This window comes from Mytilus trossulus, chromosome 9, assembly GCF_036588685.1.
Source record: "Mytilus trossulus isolate FHL-02 chromosome 9, PNRI_Mtr1.1.1.hap1, whole genome shotgun sequence".
In the NCBI taxonomy this organism is placed as follows: domain Eukaryota; kingdom Metazoa; phylum Mollusca; class Bivalvia; order Mytilida; family Mytilidae; genus Mytilus; species Mytilus trossulus.
In genome coordinates, this window is record NC_086381.1 from 58,883,976 (window position 1) to 58,890,164 (window position 6,189).

Consider the following 6,189-nt stretch of genomic DNA (forward strand, 5'->3'; position numbering starts at 1 on the left):
ATATACTCCTCATGCTTGGAATACATGTTTTAGTTGAAACTCTCTAAAATTGAAGTCGTATTTTGTTTATCAGTTACTGTCGATGTAATTGGACAAAATATTGAGTAATAATCAGTATATCTCGTTAGTTTTCTTATCAATTTAACAAATATAAACGCAAATACAAAAACAAAACATGAAAAACAATCACAAGAATTATTATCAATCCTTAAAAAAATGGCGCCGAGCATGATTATCAGATCTTATATTCTTCAAGTGATTACATGCACTTTACGTATTTATTTATATTCCATATCTTGTTTACTAACATCAATATTTGTTGTATGATTAATGAAATTAGACGAACAGTATAAATAAGAAATGTTCTCAATGAAACAAAGAATATATAATTTCCTCAGGCGCCTATTGCATCAAAATAAAAATAAAGCAAATTAACTTATATTCCATAGCTTTTTTTTATTGCCAATATTTGTTATCGTATTTTGTTTTGTTTATCAAATTATTTTGAGCAATTTAGGAATTTTAGATATTATGCATGCACTTTAAGATGTACCAGCGCGACTACGTCAACACTAGTATTTTAAACAAAACGGGTTATATTTTTAGAACGATACATTGACTGTTATTTTATTAGTGTAATACGTCACATTTTAAACAGTTTTCTTCGATGGAGAAACAGGGAAAACTGAAAAATAAATGCTTTTAAATTAAGGTTGAAATCGCACGGAAACACTTGCATGTTAAACAAAACGGGCAATGTTTATAGAACGACACATTGATTGTTATTTGTTAGTGTAAAACGCAATTTTTTAGCAACAGTTTTCATTGGTGGAGGAACAAGAAAAATTGGCCAATCCTTTTCAACTTAGGTCGGAGTCGAACACACCTACTTAAAGCGGTAGGCCGATACAAGATCGAGCGACAGCTTAAAATAAAAAGAAAAATATGTTAGAAAAGAATGAATATGGGATAGGTCATTTTTAGCTACCGTTAGTGTCAAATTTGTTAAATTTTTAACGTTATTCGTCAGAGGTCTCAAATGATTATCGTTACCGTCATTTTATGGGAAAATTTAACGTGATTCGTCAAAATCAGTCAATTTTCTTATCGTCTAAAAGAGAGGGTACATTTCATCGTCATGCATAAAAAATTACCGCTAACGTCATTTGGCAAGAATTTTTACCGCGATTCGTCATGAAGGTACCCCCATTACGACCCTCAGTCATGACACAAAATGCACAGCAAAAAAAAAAAGCAATGGATCAGCGCTGTTATAGTTGTTTTTCATCTCGAAGTAACAGTATGGCCTTCAACCGTAAACCTATACGCAAGTAAAAGATAGTCCCTTGTACCGGTTTGAGCAAAATTCTCAGAAAACTGACGATCACGCCACAAGAGTTAATTGAAGACTACAGCCATGTATTAAAATAAAAAAAAATAATCAAGAAATCAACCATTTAGTCACATTTAACCTGACAACAGAAAAGACAGATATGCGTCACTTCTTGACTAACATCAGAACGAAAGATTTCTCAAAACAATTTTTCATAATTACTAAAAAAGGAAAACATAACAAAAATACCAAACTCAAAACCAAGATAAATTAGTAATGAGGTGAAAATACCAAAACATATAGCTAAGTTCCTCCAGCATACATGGTAAAAGCAACTATTCTACTGGAATATCTAATTTATCTATGAATTTACTGCATAGTGATATATATAAAGAATCATAATGTTAAACTTTGTTCTTTTTTTCAGTAAAAGAATGAGTTGTAGAGAGTGCCTTGATCATAAATGGTTGCGGGTTAGTATTTTTCTTTTTCTTAGCTTCAGAGAAAACATGTTCGTAATCATGATTACTGTATTGAGGAATTGGATTGTGTTAGTCTGTAATCATTACGCAGGGGTGAGACCAGTCATATTTAAAAGATGGTTACCAATTATTTGTCCCGATTTAAAAGCATTGATCGTAAAAAAGGAGGGTTCCAACCCATGAAAACCCCTTGATCAGCCACTTTCAGACGTACAATGAATTCAATGTTTTGTACGCTTCGGAATGAAATTGAATTCGACAAAAAGAATATTTTTAATGAAATGTGAGTGGTTTTTAGTTATAATAATTGTATTGATGAAAATCAGATCTCCGTTTAAACAATTTCAATTTTATTAAACCAAACTTGTTTACTGCATGGAAGTTTGGGTCAAAGAGCCTTCTTTTAGTTAATTCATAAGTTATCACATTGATATTTCAGAAACAGATCCAAAGGGCCACCAAAGCTGTACAGAGGACCCTGTCTACTAAACGTTTAAGAAAGTTTGTTTATCGGAGAAAATGGCAGGTAATAATTTATGGCTTATTGGTCTTGCTTCCAAACAATACCAGAGACTTGCTCTGTTTACACTGAGTTTTTTTAATTTGAAAAAAAAACAACATTTTATTGGCGGTCAATTGTATCATTAAAATATTTGTAAGATTTAAGTCTAGTATGATGTAAACATCTAGGAAAGTGTATTCGCAATTTTATTGATGAATGTGTTTCCTGTGATTAAGCACAACTATATCATTTGTCAAAAAGGAAAGTCGAAAATTCTTTAATTAGTTCACCTACTTAAGCAATTATTTCACAGACTAATCATTGTTCCTTTTGAGAAATTTACAATAGCAATTCGCCATATTGTCTTACTCAATTAAGTTTGCTGTTCAGTGAGAAACTGATTGAATTGTCTCTCTTTGAACATGATTGCGTGACTGTTATACATACTATTCTTGAAATAACATAATCGATACCTATTTTACTTTACCAGACATTCATATTTATCAGTGAAACCAATATATTGAAAAATCATTTATACGAATAATGCTGAGATGCTAAAACGTCAAAAAGGATCAAAATAAAACTAAACTTGAAAAAGGAATCCGACTCAAAAAGCAGTCACAGGGGCATACTTAGAAGCATAAATAGCTGTTAAGAATGAACTCAGCACATATACTTAGTTGGCACTGGGAAGATTTCCTCATCAAATCAAATCTTGTCAATTAATTGGTTGATACGATATTGTTTGCTTTACGTCCAGTGGCAAATATTTCAATCAGGAAAATAACAATTAATACAAAAAGTAGGTTCTGCACGCTAGGGTTCGAACGGGAATAAAGGCGGGAAATTGCGGATGGTCATTCTCTTACGAGGATATAATGGATTTCAGAACAATTGCTTTCCTGGCAACAAGCCACCTATTGACCCTCAGATAAGTGTAACAATGGTTCATAAACAAGTTGAAGGCGTGGTAACTTTTTTAAATAGGCATAGGATTTAACTTCTCTCTTTTTAAACATTCCACATAGCCACACGGACACCCTACGTTGTTACGTAAGGGTTTAGGTGCCGCTCAGAAGAAGACTTAAGTGGCCATTTTTGATTCTGAACTCTAGTCCCACTTATTGGTCATAAAATCAACACAGAAAACCATACAAAATAATATTTTTCTGATAACAAAATGGTATTTGAATACAGCTTGTCATTAATAAGAATTTTTCTTTATATATTGAAAGGCTTGTCAGTGTATCATGATTACTTCTTTAATTACTTTAATTTCGGAGAATAAATTTGAACCACGCAATTTATGGTATTGAATTCAACAAGGGCACATCAATCGTATAAAAATAGTTATTAACCTATTACATGCTATTTCTAAAAAACCTTTTTATGCATTGAAAAATCAAATGTTGAACCAGCTAGAAGACTACATTATATTTTTGTTCTGGTCATATTTCTGTAATATTTAAAGATGTCATTGTGTCTATTTTTACTTTTGTTTACGTGCTGACAGGCTGATTTAATATATTTTTCATGCTTCTCGGGAAAAATCATAGAGTAATAACGATGACAATTTACATTGCAATAAACTACTACTACTATTCAATTTTCTTTTTAGAGAGCTGTGAATGCAATGCTTGCGTTAAAACGAATGGGCGTAGATTTAGTCTGATTGATTAAGATATCGTACTTGATACGGTAAGCATTGATATTCCTAACTTCAGAGTGTCCATGAATGAAAAGATGAGGTTTCCAACCTTCATTTTGTTTATCTTAATAGAATTGCACGTGTCTTAAATAAAATAAAAGACGACCTTTGGTTTTACGTCAATGAAACAAGCCAGTTTACGTCAATGAAACGTGCCACTTTACGTTGATGAAACACCTAAACATAACAATGCCATACATTCCAAAATACCTCAAAATATCAAAATTCGATTTTTCAATAAAGGACAAGCTCCCATGTCATGTTTCAATTGTGTAATTTATAAAATCGAAACTATTTTGTACTGAAATAAGATGTTAGCATGACATCCATACTCACTGCATGAAAGCCAACTTTCCGATTTAAAGACGATATTGGGTCAGGATGCAATGCTTGTCAAGTCAAATTAGGCTTGGAGCATACGGGTAACTTAGTTAGTTGAAAATTCGTCGATCGATAAGATTCAAAACAAACAAACGTTAAAACTTCATAAGGACTTAATAAGCAAATTTGTGGATGGAATGCTGACTTTAAGCGTCGATTTATTCACGTTTATGTAACCTTTATCGCTGTTAGTTCCAAGTTAATAAAAATAATGCTTGAAATTGCACTTATTTTACGGCAGGTTAGGTAATTTTTTTGTTGTTTATAGTTTTGCATATTGTTTTTTTTTCGTCCAATTGGATTGGTGTTTTGTTTTACAAATTTTACACTACACCAAAAAATACACAAAGCAAATGACAAAAACATTTTAGAATATAAACACGTTGTTTAGTTATGATTGTTCCTTTGTAAACATGATTTCTTTGTTTTAATTTTTCAGTGTTATTTAAATACAGGAAATCGACACATATGTCACGTGGATGTATACCATGTGACATATGTCACCTGGACGTATACCATGTAACATGCGTCACGTGGATGTATACCACGTGATATGCACGTACAAAGTGTATCCGGCCTCTACGACGTACACAGTACACAGTATACTGAACATTATAATTATTTGAATGTGAATCTGTGAAAAAGGGACCTTTGACTGGACTGATTGGAATGGAAATATATCGATGTTTTTTTTTTATGTATAAAAGATTTTGAAATAAATATTTATGCAAAAATGTTTAATGGTTGCTGCATTATCTCTATACTTTATAGATATAGGAAGATGTGGTATGAGTGCCAATGAGACACCTCTCCATCGAAATAACAGTTTATAAAAGTAAACCATTATCGGTCAAGGTACGGCCTTCACTCCAAGATCGTCCGTTTCAACGTGTCTTATTTCGTTTTACATTTCGATGTTTTGTGATGTACTGTGGATTCATTTATTTTCGTGGGTACCAATTTTTGTGGTTTGCAGAAAATTTACATATTCGTGGATACTTAATTTCGTGGTTTTGGCAAAGTCTACACTCATTCCTTTAGCAAATTTGTTATTCGTTGAACATTTGAATTCGTGGTTCTCCTGTACCCACGAAATCTACGAAAATTGGTATCCAACGAATATTAATGAATCCACAGTATACAAGATTTTGAAATAGATATTTATGCAAAAATGTTTAATGGTTGTTGGATTATCTCTTTACTATAATTCCAAGATCGTACGTTTTAAATACCGTGTAACTGTTCGATTTTACGCATACACATCACGCGATAACGCCAGAAACCAATGCGTTGGGATCAGTACGATATCGTCTGCATGAAAACATGAACATTGGACGATTTTCACATAACGGTAGAGTTTTATCAAGGCGAGGAAGTAAAACTGAAACATCGTGGTCGAATTTATTTGCCTTTGTCAAAATCTAGACTTGTGAATAAAAAAATTTCAGGCGACACGATTTTGAAGTCGAACAACAACAAGCTGACAAACTGCCTTACAGGGGACAGGATCATCATTTTTGATTGACCGCTAACAGATCACATCCTACGATTCATTCACATTGGCAAATATAGAGTCACCATCATCTATCGTGATCAGCATATGAACAACTTTCGAAATAAGGAATGTTCGAAATGTCTGCAGGAAGATCATCTAACAAAAGATTGTACAAATTATTAAAAATATAGGTCATTCGGACAAATTAAAAAGGACACAAAAAAAAATGCATCTACCAAAGATACTTTCTCAAACGTACCTTAACAATCAGATAATAAAAACAATAAA

At 32.4% G+C, this 6,189-nt stretch overlaps 1 pseudogene; it reads left to right on the forward strand.

Moving 5' to 3' along the window:
- LOC134683174 (myosin light chain kinase 3-like) overlaps positions 1–5,142 on the forward strand; it is a 33,348-nt pseudogene extending 28,206 nt beyond the window's left edge.
- The last annotated feature ends 1,047 nt before the right edge of the window (positions 5,143–6,189 follow it).